Here is a 25,417-nt window from a genome sequence, read left to right on the forward strand (position 1 = left end):
CTCTGAACAATTCATGTAAGTACAATAATGCATACTCTTTCTGTCTGAGTTTTTCAATTGGTATGTTTTCAAGGGTTTGTAAACCATAGTATGCCCAAATATTTAAATAATTTTGTCACTGAAAGAGCACACACTGAGAACCGGGTGGTGGTGGCACATGCCTTTAGTCCCAGCACTTGGGAGGCAGAGCCAGGCAGATCTCTGTGAGTTCCAGGCCAGCCTGGTCTACAGAGTGAGACATCCAGGACAGATACTAAAACTACACAGAGAAATCCTGTCTTGAAAAACCAAAACAAAACAAAAAGAGCACAGTTGGATCTTGAGGTCCCCAGAGGTATATGTGGCAAAGACATTTTCTTCAATGTGATTCTTTTTGAAGGAGTGGGCACTTTAAGAAGAAAGACATGATGGAGATGTGTCAATGATGAAGAATAGGAGACTTAAAATGGCACTACATTATGGTTTAGAATGGATTTTTCCAATGAATGTTGTTTACTTTTATATGTATTTACTTGTAGTTGAGGTGTTTCCTTTGGATAAATGCTTATCCAAATTCATTTTCAAAATTTAATTAGGTTCCTGCATTTTGATTCTGAATCATAAGACTTTTAAATGTAGTTTAGAGATTTAATCTTCTTCAGATACATATTTTGCAAATATTTCTCCCACTGTCTAGATTTTTTTAATTTCCTGATAATATTTTATGTACGTTTTTATGTTTTTAAATTTATTTTTATTTCTCATGATACTAGACTTGAGAATCTATTGCCACATTTATTGTCATAAATACATAAGTATATATTTTTACAGTTACAATAACAATGTTTGTATTTGCGGCATATTATTTTATTTTTAATCAAATTATCATTATATAATTTCCCCTTCTCTTTTCTCCTACCAACCCCTCCTATGTCATCCTTCTCCAATTCTTCCCATACTTTTCAAATCCATAAACTGTTTTTTTTTTGGTTATTTTTATTTTATTTTATTTTTATTACTTCATTTTATTTTTGATACTGCAATTTAATTATGTTTCCCTCTTTCTTCCTTCAAAACCCTCCCAATAGAATCCATCCTACTGTCCTTTGAATTTATGGCCTCTTTTTTCATCAATTGTTATTGAATCCATAAATGTATTTATACCTATGTATTCTTAAATATAATAGATTTATATATAATACATATAATAGATTTCATCACACAGATATATATACCTGTGTGTGTGTGCCAAGTCCATAAACAGTTACTAGTATGTATGTTTTTATGGCTGACCATTTGGCACTGGACAACCAATTGTCATTCTCTTCCCTGGGGAAAAACACTTCTCACACTCCCAGCTTCATTCAGTTGCCTATAGTTCTTTGTGTAAGAGTGAGGCCTCAGGGCTTTTCTCCATGCACTTTGGCATGCTTTTGGTGTCATCCTTGCTCAGCTCGCCTTTGACTGCTCATGCTGATGAGACTTTATGGGTATTGCTTCTCATAGAAAATCCCCTGATCCTGTGGGTCTTACAGTCTTTTCATCCCCTCTTCTGAAATGTTCCCTAAGTTTAGACACCAATGTGTTTGTAAAGGAATGCACTGGATGTAGGCTACACAACTCTGTATTTAATTTATTTGTTTTTCTGTAGAATTCTGTCTGTTGAAAAGAAAATTTTCTTTGATGAGAGATTAAAAACTACACTTACCTGTTTTCTTTCTCATTTCCCTAATTGCTGGGGATTTTAATTATTTTTTGAGACATTCCTTGGCCTTTTTTTTTTTTTTAGAGGCTCTCTAGTCAGGTTACACACCATTTTTACAATAGGTAGCTTATTTATTTTCTGAATCTTTGCTTTTTGAGTTTGTTTTATATTCTGAATACTAAACCTCTGTTAGCTGTATAAATAAATATATAAATAAAGATTCTCTCCCATTCTGTAAATTTCCTCTTCATCTGATTGATTGTTTCATTTGTTGTGCAGAACCTCTGAGTTCAAGATGTCCTACTTGCTAATTATTGCCTTTAATTCTTGAGCAATTATGTTTCCATAAATATAAAGTCATCCATTATGAGTTATATTTTATATGGTGCAAAAGTTTAAGCTAATTGTGTTTGTCTACTCTGCATCACTTATTGAGAATCTGTTTGCCTGCACTGAGATATTACCACACTTATTAGTCATTAACAAATCATTAAAACACAGATTTGCCTCAAGAACTTGAAGCTGTGTTATTTGTCCATAATTTTATACTTATTCTAAAACCACACTAAGCAATGAAGTATCAACACTTCTAAAGTCTACATTCTCAAACTTATATTGTCTTGTGCCTGAAGCTATTTTTGTAATGTATCATGATATCAAGCAAGAACTTTCAGTTGAATGAAATAATATCTTAATAGTAAAAGGTGACTAGTCCTCATAAGTATCCATATGTACTGAATATGTTGTTTGAACAACAACCAGTTTAATGTCCTTTCAATGCTGTTATGAATTTTGGCTTCTTTTCCTTATGTATAATCTTGACAAAAATAACATTGTAATTTGATTTTTGCTGAGATATTGAAAATAACAAGTTCAGTAATATTGTTTCTATGAGTCAAATTTTATAAAACTAAGCAGATTTCTACCAGCATATACTACATTTGCTTTCTACAATCAAAAATATAGCTAGCACAATGAAATTGTGAATTTTATATTGATAATTTAGCCTATGGCACATAAGAAAAAGCATGGTTATATAACGTAATTAAACATAAAATGATGAAATTTGAAATGACAACAAAGAATTTTTTGAATAGTTAGAAATTCTCTCATTATTGAACAACTATTGTTAATGCAAATTTAGGATATGAACTATTAAACATGCCATTACTGATTATTTACTGTTTTGCTTAAACATGATTTTAAAGGATTCTGCCACACAATTTGTTGACAAATAGAAATCAGTGATATTTTGTACTCTATACTTTCCCCAAAGTTTAAATAACTATGTAACATCTTCAGCCTTCAGCCATTTACCAGCAATAAACAGATAAACTGGTTATCTAAGATATAAAAACTATTTAAAAATACCTTCTGAATCATCATACAATACATACATACACACAAATGCACATAAGTACACTGACTACACACATATCTTATAGAATCATTCTGAAGTAAAATCATTGTTTTGCCTCTGATTTCTTGAAGTTAATGACACATAGGGATTGGCACAACACACATAAGAGCATATATGTTCACACTGCCTTTCTTACACCCAGAATACACTGGGGAAACATATTTTTAATATGTATGAATACAACACTGCAATTTTTCCTAATGTGTTTACCTATAAGATGAAATCCTAACAAGAAATGCCATCTAGTCTCATTATCCCTGTTCTTTAGAGAAGTATAACTTCCTTCACCATTTCAAGTATGAAGGTTGCTAAAGGAATTGATCACCTGGAATTCAGTAAGAAAAATCTATTTTCCCTTTCTTGTTACTATAATTATATGAGAGCCATAATGTGAAAAAGAACTTTGATAGATCTCTGGTTTGGGGACAATGGATATTATTTTAATGTGAAAATTATCTTCATGGATGAAGACGCAGAACTTTACAAAGCTACAGACTATTCTCTGCCAAACCACTATTTCGTGAATCATATAAAATTTTCCATTGTGAGCTAGTAGAGTCCCTAAGATACTCTATTGTGAGTTCTTCATTTTAAAGTTAAAGGAATTGATTTAAGGAAAATTTGAATACTTTATCCTGGCATGAAGTACTTTCCATCAAGGGATCACTTTGTTTTTCTCAATATTCAATACCCCCAAATTAGTGGCTCAGCTGTTTTGTAAGATTTTAGGCTGTACCTGTTTTCTTCCACAATATCCTCCCCCTCCTCCTTCCCCTTCTTTTTCTCTTCTCTTCTCTTCCCTTCTCTTCTCTCTCCTCCTCTTCTCTCTCCTCCTCTCTCTCCACTCTCTCTCATTTGTTCTTTATTGTTATAATTTATTATTATGATGTGTTTCATTGAAAGCAACAAATATTTACTATTGCCGTATGGCACAGAAAAAAGTTTGATGTGGTTGTAAAATAACTCTCTGAGATCTCTGAGATATAAATGGATATGCTAGTCAGTTTCAACAAAACACCTATGTAAACATCTTACATGCAGAATGAACATGAAAATGACGCTTGTTCAGTCTTCCTTATGTAATTCTTCCCCATTGTTTGACATTTTATGTTTCCAAGTTTTCAAAGCATAATCTTGCCCAAAGACTGGTTTGGTTGCAGTCTTGGGATTAGCATTTCATTAATTAGCACTGCAGTTTAACTTATTGAAGCCAAAAGTTAGCAACTTTAGATATGAGATACTTTCATACAAATTATGGATCCTTTTGAAAATTATGCTCCCAGGATAAGATAAATTATAAAATTTTGATGTACGAATAATATTTTATTGAATTTTTACTAAATTTTCCTATTATTTAGAAATTAAACTTCAGTTTCAGTACCATCAGTATGTGACTCACACTTTTCAATGCCATGTATTGCAAACTGGGGCACTTTTATTAGTTTCAGATGTAATTTTAAAATGTATTTAATTGAGTTCCCAATGTTTCCTTTCAGCGTAGATTTTTGCATCTCCTGTTGGGAACTTAAGTATCTTATTTTGAAATCATAAATTATTACTAATTGTTATATTTAATGTTAAAGATTTATGGAATCACATCTAGAAATGCACATTTTAATTTATTTAAAAATATATTACTAGTTATTTAATTTATGCCATTTTGTTCCCAGCAGGAATGAGAAAGTACTCAACTTTTTTTTAGTTAGCATGCTGTCATCTTTATTTTATCAAATGCAAAAGGTTTTTACTTCCAATATATGAGTTATGTCATAAACTCATAGATCTCTTCACTATACTTTACAATTTATATATACTCTTAATAACAGAGTCATCCCTTCACTCTCCCACCCGTTCATTTATTCATCACTTATAGAATCTTTTACCTTAAAGTCCCTTCTGGATAGATTTGTCAAATGTTTTCCCACTCACTTTTTCCTTTGAGAATTCCCATCATGTATGTATTAGACTAGTTTACGTTGTCCCATCCATTCCTGAGACATGATTCCTTTTTCCTTCTTGATTCTTCATTTCATTTTATGTGAATCCCCTTACTTTGTTGCCAAAATCAGTAATCTCTTTTTCTACACGGTTCACAAAGATCTGCTCTGTAGACTACCTAACTGCTGAAAGTGTTTAAAAATCTCATATCTATTTCATGCAAAGATTCCTTCTTCCGGTCTTTCCTGGTTCTCCACTCAGAGAGCTCTTTACACAGCTAACTAGAGAAGTTAATGTAGTGTCCCCATGGGTTCTAGACTATCACAATCACCTTTAGTGCTGTTAGGTTCAAAGACATGGAACATATTTTGTTTGTGTGTATTTCATCCATTCTGAACATTGATTGACATGTTTAAAGAAAATTAAATCAGATCCTATATGACTTGCCTTGAACTAAAAGAAAGTCAGAAACAGTGATCAAATTTAAATTTGTAATAAAAATTTAAAGTCACTTTAAGGCAATAAGTTTCTTGGGTACTTTGTCTTAATTAAAATTGGAATATTATATATGCTTTAAAAGTTTATTACACTAACAGGAGGAGAGTATCTTCAGCCTCAGGCATATAACAGATATGGAAAGTTTATTTTATTGTAACGTGTGTGCAAATATATGTGCTAAATGAATTTTCTTAGCTTAAATCCCTCCGAGGATGTCTGTGAATGGACTGGGGAAGCTCTACTAGATTAAAAGTATTCTGAATGAAAGCATTCTTTGGATTTGTTTTGTTTGTTTAATTAAAAATGTTCAAAGATGGCAAAGATATGTTAAAATTCATATTGTGTTAGTTGATTGGCTAGTGGATACATTTTGCCCTACTCTATCTATAACAGTAGCCTACTAACATGTCTTCCAAATTAAACTAGTTTCCCCTGATAATCACAATTGTTTACAGCTACTAATCATTCTGTTTTCTTCTATGCAGCTACCAATTCCCTTTTCCCTCCCATTTATTTTTTCCTTCTCTACTTTTTTTCCTTCATCTACCTTCCCCCTTTCCTTTTAACTCCTCCCCACTCTCACCCTCCTCCTCTCCCTCTGTCTCTACTTCTGTCCCTCCTGCTTCCCATCACTTTCCTTCCTATGACTGGCAACAGCCATTGCTCTGTACTTCCTGACAGGAAGAAGTAATATAGCCAGCAGCCTGAGACTCCTGCCATCATGATAGATTTCTCCTCTCACCATGAATCAAAATAAACCTTTGCTTTTATAAGTTCTCTTTCTGTGCTTTGTTCTAGAAATATGGTGGGTAACTATTACAGAGGTCATGCAGGCAATATTCAGAAATTATTTCCTTATTTAATATTTCCTATGAACTCAATTTTTAAAAAGTCCTGGAAAGTAATGTTTCATCTTCATGTTTATAGTACAATGGGTCATGTGAACTTGGATATAGTACCCTATTTTTTTTTGTATTCCATCACCAAAATAAGCATTATGAAATAGGTCCATACGTTTTATTTTGCTGTACGAGAGTGACATGAGAAGTTATCATATCAGTTTCTATATATCTTTTAAAATATTTTGAACTGACCCTGTCAGCATTCCTCAGTGTTTGAAACTCTGCTGCAAAGAGAAACACCCCAGGGATTTACACTAACAACTACTCTCAATATTTATATGTAGAACATTCTTAAAAATAAGTTATACCTTGGAGGAATTCAAATCATTGTGTCACTACAAATAAAAAGGCCATGTGCTGGTGTGCCATTATATATGCTTTTAGGGTTGAAACATATAGATCTTGACAATCAGTGGGCTAGGGAGTCTACACAACGTGATTTCAATGGCCATCACAACTGCAGAACCACAAGACACTATGGTTCCCCAGTTAGGTCTAGAAATGCTCGAACACGTGACATGTGAAACATGTGACACAGGAAATGCTAGGCATAAAGTGCACCCACACATACAGTAGAGAGGAAATGTCTATATCAATGCTTTTCTAGGAAACTTGTATTTCTAGAGTCATTTTTACCTCTGCAGATTTGATTGCTGACTTCTCACACATGTAACCATACACAACTTGTCACTGTATATTTCAGACAAATGTTATCTTCGCTAGGATGTAGGATGATGATGCATTTCAATGTGATTTTTGTATTCATTATGTACCCCAAATAGCAAACATTTGTAGACATTCTAAATCAATTAATGTAGTGGAATTTATATGAAAAATCATATTTGAATTATTTAGGCTGGGCTAAAATTTAATAAACTATTTTTCACACACGCTACATACAAACACATACACAAAATTTAAAGTTCCTTTGAACTACATACTTTGTCTTTGAAAATATCCTTTTCCACCTGAGAAATTCTATGATATAAAACTTGCTGCTGAAAAGGCATGTAAATTAATGGGCAAACTGGAACTTCAATAAAACATCTTACCTGAAAAATATAGTCAAAATTAATTAGTAATCTTATTTCTTAGAAAGATTTAAATTTTTTATGGTTGTGAAATTGGAACACTGACAAAAAATTATCAGATACAAGCTTCTTCAAAGATTAAAAAGTCTAAATTGATTTTAAACTATTTTTGTAATAAATGACATTTCTGTAGTATGAATTCTTAGAAATACAAAGGAATTGACCAAACAACACATAAATTTTATAAAATTCTTGATGGTTTAATTCTTGTATCTTTTCTAGAAAAGTGAAAAATATAGATATTTAGCATAAAAAGCAAGCACAGAACAGTTTTCCAAAACAATAACAATAAAAACTTGTTAATATAATATCTGAATTACATTGTCTGTTTACCAATCATTCCATTCACAAAGTGTTTTCACTAACTCTCTGGTTTTCACACCTTGTTTTCTTGCCTAGGAAAGTAAGTATGGACAGTTCTTTCTGTAGCACATAAATGAGTTGAATTCTTCACGAGACAAGACAGGGGAAAAAAATGACATGAATCAGCTTTGCCTACCCATTGTAAATTGTGAGGTATTTGAAGCAATTTTCTTTCCTATATAATGCATCCCTCAAATTAGCAGAAACTTATTGAAACTTACCTTCTATCATTCAAAGACAAAAGAGGAAGTGCTAGAAGGACAGGAAATAAGGATAGAGTATAGGAATCAAAGTGGTTTTTCCTCAGGAGGCTGGGCATAGATAGATCTGCCTCAAGATGCAGCTGTACCACTCTTGAGCATACACCCAAAGGATGCTTCATCCTATTCCAGAGACATTGGCTCAACCATGTTCATTGTTGCTCTGTTCAGAATAGCCAATAATTGGAAACAGCACAGATATCTGCCAAAAAGATGAAGAGATAAACAAAATGTGGTACGTTTACACATTGTAACATTGCTCAGCCATTACAAAGTGAAATCATAAAATTCACAGGTCAATTAATGGTGCTAGGGGAAAAAAAAAAAACCATGCCAAGTGAGGTAATCCAGACCCAGAAAGAAAACTATGAGTTGGTAGCTGGAGGGGCCAGCGCCCCACCCCCCCCCCCCCCCCCCACCCCCCCCACCCCACCCCCCACCCCCCGCTACCACCAGGGTATGTAAAAAAAAAAACCACAAAGATATGAGGGCTTAGGAAAAATTCTTATCTATCTGAGGGCTAGGTTTTTTTCTATTTTTCAATCTTATTTCCTATCTAAGGAAACACACACGCTTTCTGATAATAACTTTCTCTTTTACTTCATCTTAAAAACGGTCTCTGACACTTTCTGTCTCCAAACTGCAAAGTATCTTCACATAACTATATTCTATACATACACCTATGTATTTTTCTTTACATACATATGGCCCTATCTCTTTATACACAGTTACATCTGTTTTCACATGTTTACACATCTTTCTTTTATATACATCTATCTTCCTTTTTTTCTTTTTCTTTTCTTTTCTTTTTTTCTTTTTCTTTTTTTTCTGGTTTTTTGAGATAGAGTTTCTCTGTGTAGCTTTGTGCCTTTCCTGGATCTTGCTCTGTAGACCAGGCTGGCCTCGAACTCACAAAGATCCACCTGCCTCTGCCTCCCAAGTGCTGGGATTAAAGGCTTGTGCCACCACCGCCTAACTACATTTATCTTCTACATCTCTTTTCTACACAGCCTCATCCTCCTTGCCTCTACATAGTTACAAATCTCCACACAGCCCCAGCTATACATCTCATATGCATAGCTCTCCCACCATATAACACTGTCCATTGTTCCTAGGCACAGCTCCTCTCTGTAGCAGCAGCCCTTTCAAACAACTTTCTCTCTCTCTCTCTCTCTCTCTCTCTCTCTCTCTCTCTCTCTCCCCCCCCCCCCCCCCCTCTCTCCTCCTCTCTCACTCTCTCTCTCTCTCTCTCTTCTCTCTCTCTCTCACACACACACACACACACACACACACACACACACACACACTTTATTCACTTTCTGCAGCAGCTCTCACATAGCTTTATACACCCATCTCCCCATCTCTCTCTACACCACCACTGCCTTCTCACAGCCAAACTCTGGACAATTATGTTACATTTTCAGAGCCTTACCCATACTCATAACACAAGATAAGTCATGTAGTTTCTCTTAGGCTAGTAATGTTACATTGAAAAATGCACAGAGCTCTTAGTTGGTGAGTGATCCCAGACAGGCTGAATGAACCTTGAGTGGTCAGAGTATATGCAGAAAGAGAACTACTGCAGGGAGCAATATCTCAATGTATACAGTCTGGCCTTGATTTAGCAATAAACCACACCTGGGGATTCATTTTTGTGTATTTTCTGCAGGGGCAGGTTAGTCTGTTTTGAATTTGTTCTGAAGTTTAAAATTAGCTGTTTTTGAGATTGAGAATACAGTAACTTTCCTGTGTCAGTAAAGAATATTCTGGTATGATTTCTATTCATTAGAATTACAGAGCTTAAATAGAAATAATCTTCCTGATTATCCACAGCTAAATGTTTATCCAAAAAGACACACCACCAAAGGGCTGTGGAAAGAACCCTATATGGGGGGGCCCACAGAGATTCCACAGTGTGGCCTTATTGCTCCTCAAGGTTGTATAATTAGGATGTTTTGGCCAAAGGCATAGTTACCAGGTGTCTTATACTTCAAGGCCTAATTACAGGATGCTTTGCCATAAGGTTTGGATACTAGATGTTTTGAGAATTATGAAGGTATTTACAGTTGTTTTTATGTTGAACCACGATGTCCTTGAGGGGGGAGGTCTTTTGCCCCCTTGCTTTGGGTATAAACAGGCTGTGAGTAGTAAACTCAAGGCTTCTGTGGTATTGATCCAGAGCCCTCTTGATGCTATTCTGTGTCTCTTGTCCGTTTCTTTTATAGCTCTATTTTTCATATCTATTATTTCTTAATCCTCATTCCTTCCTTCAACAACTGTTAGATAGTGGGGTTCAGAGCTATTAGCAAGCCATAGGAAAGCTGGGCGGTGGTAGTGCACGCCTTTAATCCCAGCACTTGGTAGGCAGAGCTAGTAGATCTCTGTGTGTTCAAGAATACAGCCAGCATTGGAGACACATGCTTTTAATCTCAATACCAACCATAGAAGACCTGGAGGTCATGTGGTTGGGTTTACAACCAATGAGAAGGCAGAACAGAAACTCTATAAAAAAAAAAAAAGACAGACACAGGAAGTAGGTCTCTTTCGAGAGGTAGGATCACTGCGAGAGGAAGGGTAAGTTTTTTAGCTCTTAGCTCTGACCTCTTGGCTTTCTTCTTTGCATTGGTTTTGTGTTTTTTATTTAATAAGACAGTTGGTTACATCTACGGGGGTGGGGGGTGGGGGGCACCAGACAATCCCACAGCTGTTCTTATTAGGGAGGCATAGCAGTGGCACCCAAGAAATTTCTGGACAGAAAACCAACAGTCATTCACAGTCAAAAACTCACACACCTTTGCCAAATGGGGTCCCCAAACAAGGAATCATGTGACTGGTAGGTAGACCTGTTAAATACTAGTTGTCACTGCTGTACCTTTCCAGGGCCCCCTGCAACTATGTATTCCCTTATGTGTGGATATTAGCTGTTAAGTCCTTGGTAAACAAGTTACAATCCATATAACTGAGAGGTTAGATATAGAGTAAATGACTGAGAGTAGATTTCCCTAGAAATGGAAAGTAGAATGGAGAGTTATACATGGGCGTATAGGAACAAAGAGGATCAAATGGAGAGGGGAGACATAGAAGAGGAGGATGAGGAGGGAGTATGGGGAGGGACAGCTAAACCTGAGGGAGATTGATTATGGCATAGAAAAATAATCTCATAGAAGCTTCCCAAAATATACACATATAAAGGTGATCTAAATTGAATCTCCAAATAATGGGGGAGAGGGCCCCCAAGTGAATATGTCTCATAACCAAATTAAGCTTTCATTACTCAGAATGGGTAAATCTATTGAATTTTTTTTTTTTTGCCAGTGGGTTTCAATGAGAACTTCCACGGAACTTCCAAACAACAAGGCTATTGCAAAGGTTATTGGTTTCCAAAAACTGGCAGTAAAGCCCAAATGCTAAAGACAACACCTATGTAACTCATCAAACACACAGAAGTGGCATTGGTGCCTACATTCAACAGTATGCAGTACTGCTCATGGTACTCTGCACACTATGAAAGGGGAAAGATAAACACCAACACACCTACCAAACTTTTGATCTACAGTGGTTACCTACATGCAAGATAGGCTGGTACAACAGTGCCCAAAATCTTTTGTAAATACACAATCAATATCTGATTGGACTTAAAGCTTACTCCATGAGTTGAAAGCCATACCTAACACTCCACCAGTGGCCAAACACCTCAGACTAGATAGGTCAGGGACCTAGGTGAAAACCAAATACAACTGTTCTGCTTATATAATGTAGCAATCAAATAACTCCTAAGAGCATTATGCTATACTCACTGATCAGCGTCTTGCTCAATCATCAACAGAGGAGCTCTCTCCTTCAGTAGAAGAGAACAAATACAGAGAAACTCACAGTCAGACAATGAACAGAGCATGAGAGACCTTGTAATAATTAGTCCAGATTGGAGGTTTCAATCAAAACCTTCCCCTCAGGGCCCATGGAAATCTGTGAAAGAAGAGGAAAAAGAATGTAAGAACCAGAGGCAACAGAGGATGCCTGAGAACAAGCCCTTATAAACACAGCATGATGGACTCTCAGAGAGTGTGGCAACATGTACAGGGCTATCACAGGTCTGCACCAAAGGGGACTATAGTGATGAGAGGAGATGGGGACACATGCTGGCATCACTGAAATATAACATGTCTCCAATTGATAACAATTTTCAAATTATGGGTTGGTTTTCTCCTAGGTAGTCCCACTGGGGATACAAACTACTTTTAAGGGCTGGCACCATGTACAATAGTAGATGGCTAGCACAAAACCAGCACAATGACATGACATCTTTTGGAAAGTCTTTGTCTTCAAATGTATCTTGGGAAGTTCTTTATCTCCAAATGCTATGATATCTTGTTTGTTTTGTGGTTTCTGTTTTTACTTTACAGGACCATTTTTATTTGTTTTTTTATTCTTCTCTTAAATACTATTCCCCAATCACGGTTTCCCCTCCTTCCACCCCTTCCAGTCTCCCTCACCTTCCCCTCTCCCAAATCTACTCCACCTCCATTTCTCTTCAGAAAAAAGCAGGGCCTCTAGGGATATCATTCAAACACTACATGAAGAGTTACAATAAGACATATAAAGGTTGGAAGAGGCAAGCCGGTAGGAGTAAAAGGGTCCCAGGAGCAGCAAAAGAGTTAGAGACAATTCATTCTCCTACTATTAGGAATTCCACAAGACTATGAAGCTACACAACCATAACATATATACAAAGAACCTAACTCAAACTCATACACATTCCATAATTGTGGCTTCAGCCTCTGTGAGCCCCGATTAGTTGGTTCTGTGGACTGTGTTCTTGAGGTGTCCTCAACCCCTCTGGCTCCTATGATCCTTCCTCCCCATCTTCTTTAGGATTCCCTGAGCTCTGCCTAATGTTTGGCTGTGCGTTCCCTCTCATGGCCTGGACTTCAGTCATTAGTTGTTTACTCATACAAATACTTCTCAACTTTTATCACAGCACAGCCTGAAGATAATCCCTCCTGTTCAGTTTTCCTGAGTTTAACATGGGAGGCCTGCCCCTTTCTGAAAGGAAAAGGAGGAAGAGTAGATAAGGAGGGGGTAGAAAGCAGGTGGGGAGTGGGGGGAGGGGGCATTGGAGAAGAGCAGCATTATTTGTAATAGTCAGAGCCTAGAAACAACATAGATACCCCTCAACCAGAGAATGGATTAAGAAAATGTGGTAAATTTACAGTGTCATAATACTCAGCAGTAAAGATCAATGACATCATGAAATTTGCAGGCAAATGGATAGATCTAGAAAATATCCTGAATGAGGTAACCCAGACCAAAGATGAACATGATATATACTCATTTATAGATGAATATTAGATGTAAAGTAAAGCATAATCAGGCTACAATCCACAAACCAAGAGAAACTAGATAACAAGGAGGACCCTAATAGTGACACCCATGAATCACCCTGGAAGAAGAAAATAGATAAGATCTCCATGAAAAAACTGGAGTGAGGTAGGAGTAAAAGAGGGGAGGGGATGAGTGATGAGGATATGAGAGAATGGGATGATTAAGTAGGGGGAGGGATGGATAGGGATAGCAATGGAAGAGATATCTTGATCGATGGAGCCATTATGGGGTTAGGGAGAAACCTAGATGCTAAGAAAATTCCTTGATGCCCTTCAACCAAAGAATAGGTAAGGATAACATGATTCATTTACACAATGGAGTATTATTCAGCTGCAAAAACAATGACCTCATGAAATTTGCAGGCAAATGGATGGAACTAGAGAAAATCATTCTGAGTGAGGTAATCCAGACCCAGAAAGAATAACATGGCATGAACTCACTCATAATTGGATATTAGGAGTAAAGTATAGTAGAATAACCAACCTAAAATCCACAATCACAGAGAGGCTAGGTAACAAGGAAGGCCCAAAGAGGGATACATGGATTTCCCTGGGAAGGGGAAATAGAAGAATACTTTTGATTAACTGGGGGGTGGGAACATGGTGAGCATGGGGGGATAGGAACATGAGGGATCTGGTTCAGTGGGCTGTGGGCTGGACACAGCAGGAGAGTAATGAAAGAGACATTATTATTTGTGTCAGGGGATGGGGGCACATTCCAGGGTTAGGGAGAAAGCTGGTGTGAGGGAAACTTCCAGGAATCCACAAGGATGACTCCAGCTAAGACTCCTAGTAACAATGGAGAGGGTACCTGAACTTGCCTTCTATAATCATATTGGCAACTCCCCTAATTGAATCAGAGAACCTTCATCCAGTAACTGATGGAAGCAGATCCAGAGATCTACAACCTAGCCCAGAGTCCTTGCTGAAGAGAGGGAGGAGGGATTGTATGTGCCAGGGCATCAAAATCATGGCAGGAGAACTCACAGAGACTGCTGACCTGAGCTCTGGGTAGCTCATGGGCTCTGGACAAAGAGCTAGGGAGTCTGAATGGGACTGAACTAGACCCTCTTCATGTGTGTGTGACAATTGTGTAGTTTGGTTGGTTTGTGCAGCTCCTAGCAATAAGATAAAGACCTGTCCCTGGCACTCAGCTGACTTTTGGGAACCTGTTTACCATGCAGATTACCTAGCCCAGTCTTGATGCAGTGGGAGGAGCTTGGTCCTGCTTCAACTTGATGTGCCATGCTTTGTTGACAACAATGGGAGGCCTGCCCCTTTCTGAAAGGAGAAGGAAGAAGAGTAGATGAGGAGGGGGGTGGATAGCAGGCGGGGGGGGGGCGGGAAAGTGGGGGCATTGGAGAAGAGGAGGGAGTGGAAACTGTGGTCAGTATGTAAAATAAATAAAAAATAAGAAGAAAAGAAAAAAAGGAAACACAATTTGATTTTCAGGCCTTTTTGTCAAAATGTGACAGGAAAATCTTTTCCTGGAGTTAAAAGAAGACATACTATTTAAACAAAAATTGTTCAAAAAACTCAAGGAAAAGGTTTGAAAAGCATTGGAACATTTGCTCAGTTGGAAAATATTTATGTATATATGTGCCTTGATACCAAAGTTTGGCATATTTGTTTAACATGAATATTATCAAATGAAGTATAAATATGAATATTTCTTTTAAATTGAGATAACTTTAATAATGTTACTCCCAAAGTTTATGAACATTCTTGAAGTTTTTGTGTTCCAAATTTGTGCCTAAATATAATAATCAAAATTCATTTTGTATCATCCTCATAACAGTAATAGCAAAAAATATATAGTTATTATCTTCAAGAAGTTAAGGACAATGAGGTCTAAGTTTTGATCACTGTTGCATTATGTGGCAGATCTCTGAAGATGTTAGTGTTTCATTTCTTAATTTTAGCAAGTATTTCAATTTTTAGTAATCATTCTCACCATATGAATAGAAGGCATGACCCAAAATAACACAATAAAACTGAGATATTAAGACATACAATTGTATTAAACATGTACATGTAAATTAAAGAAAAATAGAGTATAAAAGTAAAATAAGAAAAAAAATATCCAGGTTAGTCTAAAAGGTCTATAAATATAATATTGGAATTACTATATTATAGAGTGATGAAATAACATTCTTACAAGTTTTGTTGTTATTCCTCAATATAATTTGTACAGTTTTAAACACAATGTTTATATAGTTTTTACAGGGAAAAATTTTTGCATACTGTAAGATAAACTATCCTAATTTGCAGTTTAAAAAAGAATGTCTGTAACATCTAAACTGATTTCTTGATTCTAAACTATGTTAGTTCAAATATTGTCATATAATGGAAAATGTAGCAGCACACATTTCCCACTAGCACAGAGAGATTCTAGAGAAACAGACCTGATAGAGTGATAGAGTGTAGTGGTGTGTGTGTGTGTGTGTGTGTGTGTGTGTGTGTGTGTGTGTGTATGAAAGAAAGAGATTTTTACAAATCTAGTTACTAGTGCATTTATGGAAACTTGTAAATCAAAATTCAGGGAGATACATTTTGACAAGCTCTCAACTCAGGAAGTCTAATCAGAGTCCTAGTTCTAAAGTTGACAACAAGCAGATGACTCAAGAGAAACTTTTGTAGGTGAAGTTCAAAACAGTTGTTTGTGAATTATTAGTTTATGTGTATATGTGTTTGTGTGTGTGTTTATGTTTGTGTGCATATTTGTATGTGAGTGTGAACTTTTACATGGGATGATTATAGAATTCTGAGGACAACTTCAGGTATTGACCTTCACCTTCTACCTTGTTTCATAAAGGGTCACTGTTGTTCATCACTGCATACTCCAGAGTAACTAGGCCATATGCTTACTTGTTGGCATTCTCCTGTCTCTCCCATCCTTTCAAAGGAACACTGGAATTCATAAAAGTCACCAATGCACCCAACTTTACATAGGTTCTGTGGTTCCTGACACAGATCCTCACGTTAGCATAACAAATACAAAACATTAATTCTAGAGATCATTTTTTTTTCTTTTTTGGTTTTTTGAGACAGGGTTTCTCTGTGTAGCTTTGTGCCTTTCCTGGAACTCACTCTGTAGGCCAGGCTGGCCTCAAACTCACAGATCTGTCTGCCTCTGCCTCCTGCGTGCTGGGATTAAAGGCATGTGCCACCACTGCCCGCCCCTTTTTTTCTTTCCCCTCAAATTGTTATCTTTTCCTTCTTGCTTTTCAGTCTTGCTACAGGTGTAAGCTGCTGCTCCTTTAAGTGAGAACAGAAATAAAGGTGGAGGGTGTCTTAAAAGGGAAATAAACCACGCATCACGTGGATTTATAGAACTACATCACCAACTTTTCTTATTTGCCTCTGCATTACAATGTGTGTAGCTGCTCAGTCAGTATCCTCGAGATTATATTTTTAACTAGGAACAGGATCAATCTTCTCACTATGTAAGACTTTCAACTATTTGGATGTTGCTTGCCAGCATTATGCTTACTTAAAATGTTGAGGCTGTACATAGTACCACCTCAGAAATACCCAGAATAAGGTTTGAACTGCATACCACTCAGCACAGTCAAGTTTACATTCAAACTTAATCACAACAGACAACATATATTGGGGGAAAAAACAGGTAAAAACCAATTTATTTGAAAGAGCACTTAAGAACCTACTGTAAAGAATCAATTAAGACTTTAGGAAAAGTCTTGCCCATGAGATAATGGAGTGCTATGAAATGACTCCTAGTTAGGAATGTAGTGGGAAAAAGCAACGTGTTGATCTTATTAGAACTGTACCCATTTGACTAATCTTAGTGAGGGAAAGGAATTCTTGTATCTAAACTATTAAAATAGAGGGAAGACTGGTCTTGGAAGAGCTAATTAATGAGATAAATTGCTGTTAAGCACAAATAAACAAATACTCAGTAATTAGTAGAAGTGACAATGTCTGTAATAAAAATACATTCGAAAAACATATTTGGTGTGACATTACAGTGATATTTGGTATGAGAGTACACACAGGAACACACAAAACACTTTTGAGATTTGAAAAGTATGTACGGTACATGGTGGAAGAATTACAGTGTAGCAGGATTCTTAAAAGTTCTTATTAATAAAATCAAACCCGAGGCCAGTTATTGGGGTCCATGCTGGTAGATCAGAGAGACAGAACAAGCCACGGCTATCTCACCTTGCCATTTCCTCAGCTGGTCTTGTTTCCTCAGACTGGAAGCTTCTGTGTCCTCATCCCAATGGCTCTCAGCTGAACTGCTGCTTAAAAGCCTGAATGCTTAGCCAGGCCAAAATCTTAACCAGCCAAATGTTTAACCAGCCAAATGCCTCTAGTTTCTGGTCCTCAAGCCTTATATATCTTTTTGCTTTCTACAACCACTCCCTGGGATTAAAGGCTGGCTTCCTGGGATTAAAGGTGTGTGTCACCATGCTTGGCTATTTCCAATGTGGCCTTGAACTCACAGAGATCCAGAGGGATTTCTATCTCTGGAATGCTAGGATTAAAGGTGTGAGTGCCACCATTTTCTAGCCTTTGTATCTAGTGGCTGTCTGTTCTCTGACCCCAGATAAATTTATTAGAGTACACAATATTTTGGGGAACACAATACCACCACATTACAGTTACTGAAGAAACATCAGGACTAGTCAAATAAAATAATTTCATAGATTTTACAAAAAAAGGTTTGTGAAGAGATTGTGATCAATATCTATTCATTTATATTAACAGAATGATAATTAGCTAATAAAAATGAAACATAACTATATTGCTCTAGAGTGGAAATATGTTGATTGCATTATCCATGCTATCTACAGTCAGAGGCTGGCGCATAAACAAAAACTAAAAACAAATAAGTAATTGCACCTTGATAAGATTGACATGCCATCACTTAGTAGAATATAAGCTTAGTTAAATTAATGAAAAAAGAAATAGGGGGTTGACTTGAAGTCCTGGCCAGGATTCTTTTATTTGGAGGTATGCAGATGGTTAAGTACCTGCTTGTTTGGAATTTCATCATCAATCTAAATTCATTTTTTGTGTGATCAATATATCATGTCACCTTCTGTCCATGACTGTAGCTGGAGGGCTTCTCTCCAGGTTCCCCAAGCCCCTTAGTCCCACAATCCACTTATAAAATAATCACTCAGACGCTTATATCACTTATAAACTGTATGGCCATGGCAGGCTTCCTGCTAACTGTTCTTTTATCTTAAATTAACCCATTTCTATAAATCTATACCTTGCCACGTGGCTGGTGGCTTCCCGGCGTCTTCACATGCTGTTTCTCCTGGCGGTGGCTGCAGTGTCTCTCCCCCAGCCTTCTGCTTCCCAGAATTCTCCTCTCTCCTTGTCCCACCTACCTCCTGCCTGGTCATTGGCCATCAGTGTTTTATTTACATAGAGTGATATCCACAGCACTTCCCCTTTCTTCTTTTTTTAAAAAGGAAGGTTTTAACTTTAACATGGTAAAATTACATATAACAAAACAATTACCGAGCAAGAATTATAGTTACAATATTAAAGAAGATGTCCTATCTATCTTATATTTGTGAGTTTAAGGTTTTATAGCTAACTTATCTTTTATCATAACTGAGGAAAATACGACTATCTAGCCTTCAACCACATCAAAGACCTGAGAAGGAACATAATGGTACCTGAGAAATGGTAGACGGATGCAAGCAACTTCGGGAATCTTGCAAGAGTAGACCAAGACAGCTGGCAGCCTGGACAGTCACCTAATGTTTCTCAGCATTGTTGGTGCATTCAAATTGGCTTACAGGCCTAGAGTATCTGACAGACCATTTTCAGAAGCAGGAATTCTGAGAGACCATCTTACCCTGTCTTGGCAGAGTACAGTGGTCGCTTTCCTTGTGTCCCGCTTGTCCAGAAAGGACAGCATTGTATTTGTACTGTCAGCCGTCAAGGCAAGGGCAGTTCTTTGCCCAGTAGGCCATTTTGTGCCAAAAAGACAAACTTCCAAATGGAAATGTCTTAGAAGCCCAACATTCTCTCGGGATCAATTGGTGCAGCCAGGAGCAATTGTGTCTCACGTCAACAGAATTCTAAGTTATTTAAATGCCATATTCTCTAGGTCTATGAAGTGTTTGAAGATTACCTATCTATCTGAAATATATCTATGTATACCTAGAAGACTTAACTAACATGGCTACAAATATGATTATCATAGATGACTGATTATTAATCTATTTTTAATCATCCATTACAATTTTAAATGAGTTAAACATAATACCTCAAACAAGAATAGAAATATATATATACAGTATAACAAAATTAACTTTAAGTTTGTATTAATAAACTAAAATTTTTACCAATGTAAAACATTTTAAACATAAACTAAAATCTATACCAATGTAAAACATTTTAAACAAGTTGTTCTTTAAAAGTAGGTTCATTAATCTACCCTTTTATCTTATCATCTCCATATCCTCCTATATATCTATATTATATCCCCTTTCTTTTTTAGAAAGAGATCACATTTATAATCAACCTGTTTTAAATAAAAATATTGGTTTTTCTCTGTCCCACACCATTTTTTTTTTAAAGCAATATGTCTGGGTTTAGAGGGGGAGTGAGCCAATTCCACCTCTAAAGCCAGCTTGGTATATTTGGGAATTTGGGCGTAGCATCTCTTACTACTTCCTGCTGGAGGGGGGCGCTGTATCTTATGGGGATACAAAGAAAATTTTAGACCTATGGGGTAGTCCGTGAGGCTGTATTGTGTGAACCAGTTGCCTTGAAACCGATCTGGATGTTGGATCATCTGGGCCATGGTGTCATCGGAGTCCTTTCAGGGGGTCTTGGCTGGTGAAACCTGATGTATCTTAATCTGGAACAAATCCATAGCCTCTGGCTTTCTGTGGAAACAAAAGCAGAACCTCTTTTCCAAAGCAACATATCCTTAAATCCAAATTTTGAAGTCAAGTTACCTTTAAAATATACATATTGGTTTAATTCAACATCTTTTTTGATCAAATGTTTTTTTGCAGTTAAAAATCCCAAAGACAACACAATCCAGATTGTCTGTGTAATATTCATCTTTACGTGTCTTTTTACATTAATTTTTTGTCTCTTTCAAGCCTACGTATATTTTACACACATTGTAAACGATGTTATCTGAATCAGTCTTTTTGTGAGCCTATTGCTTTAAACTGCATCCTTCTAAGCCTGAAACAATGCTGTGGCTGCTGGCTCCGCCCACTTCAGCTTCCCAACATGGCAGTGGTACGTTTTTCGCCAGCTCTGGGAGTCATCAAGTCTCAGAAATAGTGGGTCTAAGCTTTTATCAAAGCAGCATGTAGCCCAGAAACCTTTTTTTAAAAAAAAATACTAGTAAAGACTAAATCTACTACACAGCATAATGTGCCTCTGGCAGACCCCTCATTCCCGCCATACTGCCGGTCAAACGCACTCGCCAGGAACCCGCCAGTGTTCAAACCTGCGTTTTGCGGCGTCTAGCTGCTCATATGAGACAAGAAGCAGGAACCTGGTTTTGGCTCTGTTTAGAATTGGTTATTAAATATTCTCAGGTTTAAGGTGGAAACTCGAGCCGTTGGCGCCATTTGTAGCTAGAGTTTTCCTGCCTTGCCCACAGTCAGGACAAATCTCTGTCACCCGCCAGTCCCACAGCCGCTCAGACCCAACCAAGTAAACACAGAGACTTATATTGCTTACAAACTGTATGGCCGTGGCAGGCTTCTTGCTAATTGTTCTTTTATCTTAAATTAACCCATTTTTATAAATCTATAGCTTGCCACGTGGCTGGTGGCTTACCGGCGTCTCTACATGCTCTTCTCCTGGCGGTGGCTGCAGTCTCTCTCTCCCATATCCTCCTATATATCATATTAATGACATTTATATTTAAAGATTTATTGACCATGTTAATGCCTCATGATGTCTCAGTGCACAACTCCATAGAAGTTCACTTTAATTCTCTGAACATGAATAACATCAGTGTCTGATATATTCTCTATTTTCCATAAAATATCAAACAAGATGGATCTCCTCACAGCATCTTGGTATTCCAGTTTATTGATAAGATAATCTATAGGTCTATACTAACCTGAGAGTTTGGTATATGCACACTTCACACCTCTTGGACATGAGCTAATACAAAGTGCAACCAGATTTGAGTGAAGTTTTAGTGGAGCTTGATTTTTTTTTAACCAGTCTCAATATTTCAAAAATTGTAGTGGTTTGTGACAAGTATCATACCAGTTGATATTCTTCATTCTTTGTCTTTGCCATACAGTTAACAATGCATTATAATGTCATTGCAAGCATCAAACTACTTTTTTTGAACTGAGCTTAAAGTCAAGATTAGCTTGTACTAGTATTCAAGAAATATTCATAATTTTGCTATTTCTTTCCATTATTCTTTTACTGAGAAATTACCTATTTTATCAAAATTCACTATTATTATAGAAATCAAATTTGTCTTAATATATACCATAGTGAGACAGAGGTTTTCCTACTGAGGATTTCATGCCTGTGATTATTTGGGAGGCATTATGGTGTGAGCCTTTACTTGTGAATCTAAGTAAAAAGTAAACCAGTTTAGTTGGTCTTTGTCTGAATACCATGAAAAGATAAATCAGATAGATGAATGATTAAAGCTGATTGTCTCTTTTCATTTACATCGAGACAAAGTCAATGGTAAATAACAAAATAGTATACAAGAACAAATAATAACTCATGTTTCAAAGAAAGGTTATAACTGTCTTCACCTAATTTCCCTTCAATTGTGGATAAATAGATGCTTGAATTTGAACTAACAGAAGCATATCTTTGATGGCCAACAAATGATTTGACCTGATTCATTTGCCTTAGAAGGAACAAATAACTACCTTTTACTCTCAACATAATTAGAGAACAAAAGGTCATAAATCAATGCAAGGAGATCAGAGCTTACTGAATTAATAAAACAAAAAAAAAGTCAAAATGAGACCACTGCAAAAGACTTATTATCAGGCCAATTATTAGAGAATATCATACAATTCCACCTCCATTGTATGACTGACTTATGTTCTTAGTGAATTACTTCCTATGAATTAAATAAAACATGACTTATCTATAAAAGAAAAGATAAGGTACATTCTATGACATGGTGAACATAGACCAGTATGTTACAATAGTGAAGGGAATTTCTTTATCTCTTATTCCCCTTAATGTACTACAAACTGACATAGTAACATAAGTTTTGTGCCTTATCCTAAAGCATGTTATCCCATACTATGCATATAGTTGTGAAATTATTAAGAAGCATTTTAGTTGTTGGTTCTCAGTCATAATTGTAGAGAAAAATCTACTTTTGAATTAATTAGTATTTGAGACCCATATATGTTTTATTTTAATTTACCCTTATGAAATTGGTATTATCTTAAAGTAGATAATTATATTTTAGTAGTGTAGAACCCATGGTCTTAACTGAGGCATAATTTATTAGTACTAAGGATATAAGAGAAATAATTAAACACATTCCTCTTCAGTGGACTTACTCACTGATGATGTACTGCAAATAATGCTGTTGAAAATTAATTGGAATTGAAATAAATCTTATAGCCTCCTTAGTCATGAGTATGATTAGTCATTAAATCACATATGATTCATAATTAGAGATTATAATGAAATTGAATTGAATTGAGTTGTTTTTTGGTGAATGAGTTATTCTAAAGATAACTAAAATAAAAATAACGGGACTTGTCTTATTTGCTAGGATCATTGAAAAAAATAAATTTGGTATCTTAAATCTTTATTCTGCTCTTTATCCACCTAAACAAGATATATTTTTTTGTGGGGTTTGAAGTTTACCTATGCAGTTTTGGAGTGGTATGGTAAACAAACAGTTAAATATGAGAGTTTAAATTTGTAATTCAGTTTTATCCATAAAAGCATATATTCTCTATGTATAGGAAGCAGGAGGACAAGTGATTAATATATCAGGAGGCCCCACAATGTAGAAAGAGAACAAACAGAACAGCAATGAGGTGTCTTGTCTGAAGGAGCAAGGAAGAACCAAAAAGATTGCTTGAAGCATCAGAAAAGAAATTAAAGTAATTGGATTAAATGCAAGAAAAAAAATAGTTTAGAAGGAGTTTTATTTGGAAAAAAGACTAGCAGCAGGACATGTCAAACAGCCACAGAGATGACCACCAACTCCTGAAAAGTGATTAAAGGGAGGGAAGAAGCAGATAAGGTAAGAAAAAAACAACAACTTTTTTTCTAGGTTTTACCTGATTGATAGATAATGAGTGTATTTAATGACTTTGGAGGAACATAAGTGTATGGAATATTGTTGGAAGTATTTTTATAAATGGTGACATGAGATTACCCTTTAAGGAGGAATATAAGAAAAGGCGGTTGAGCAAAGACCCTATTGAAGAGGTAATAAGCAAATTGTCCGAGTGGAGAGTGAGATGAAATATCAAAATTTTAGAAATCAGGTAAATAGGCACAATATCAATGAGTTACTGAAGAATATAAATAAGAAATTTCTTGGTTTAAACAAAGAGATGGATATCATGACCTGCTTCAGCAAAACTATATAAAAAAGAATCACCTTAATTTTGGCTAAGAATAATGCATAAAGCAACTAAAACATGGAATAGAACATGTATTTTTAAATTGAAAAGAATGCCATGAATGAATATTATTGACAGAATTATTGTGTGTATCACTTACTTTACCCAACCTTTGTCTTTGAAATATCATGTTTAATAGACATAATGTTTAGTATTGGAATAGTATTTTCATTGTATTGCAAATATTGATAATCGTAAAAACTAATAAAGTATTTTATATGTGTTAAGTTCTACTCAGAATAAATAGTTCTTCTTACTAACAGTTTGGTGTACATGGTATGAGGAGGAAAGCGAGAATTAAAGCAGCCCAGATTTGTAAAAATAGTTTAGAACTTGAGGCAATCACACAAATAAAGAGAGACAGGAACAGGAATCCAAGGGACTCTGAGAGACTGAGAAAGTAAATAATGAGAGAGGTGCAGAGGAGTGACCCTGACTCACTGCTAAGAGGGGGAAATTAAGAACATATTGTACGTCCTACCAGAAGGAAAATAAGAGCACCTTGGTCAAAGCAGGAGAAAGTTGTCTAGAATCAACAAAAATAAATTTATCAGCTTGTATTTATATGGCTACACACACACACACACACACACACACACACACACACACACACACACACAACTATAATAGTCAAAGAAAAAGAGGCTATGAAATTGAGAGTAAAGAGTATCAAAAGAGTTGGAAGGAGGGGACATGGGAGAGTCTCACTGGAGAAAAGGTAAGGGGGAGCAATGTATTTTATTGAAATTATATATTAATTTAAAATATACAATGAAGGGAAGAAAGGGTATGGCATAGAAGTATGTAAAGGAATTTTTTTTCTTGTAAGATATTTAATGAGACCAGTTGAACATGACAAGTTTCATAGTAGATAGCCACCAGAGATTGAACCAAATAATAGGATTCAGAGGTATGAGTAACATAAGAAATCGCCAGTATGCTGGCTGGTTTTGTGTGTCAACTTGACACAAATTAGAGTCATCAGAGAGGAAGGAGCCTCAGTTAAGGAAATGCCTCCAAGAGATCCAGCTGTTTATTTTTGTTGATTCTGTTTAAGGTTTGGAGGATGACCAGTTCATATTGGATAATTTATTAGTGAGTTCATGCCTAAAAAAGGCTACTTATCCAACCCTCAGCATTCTCAATTAGTGAACAATGGGAGAAGGCATCCCTAGGCTGATAGTCCTGGTTTCTATAAGAAAGCCAGCAAGCAGCTCCCCATCCATGGCTTCTGCATCATTGCTGGCCTCCAGGATCCTTCCCTGTTTGAGTTTTT

The sequence above is a fragment of the Peromyscus leucopus genome, chromosome 10 (assembly GCF_004664715.2).
Source record: "Peromyscus leucopus breed LL Stock chromosome 10, UCI_PerLeu_2.1, whole genome shotgun sequence".
In the NCBI taxonomy this organism is placed as follows: domain Eukaryota; kingdom Metazoa; phylum Chordata; class Mammalia; order Rodentia; family Cricetidae; genus Peromyscus; species Peromyscus leucopus.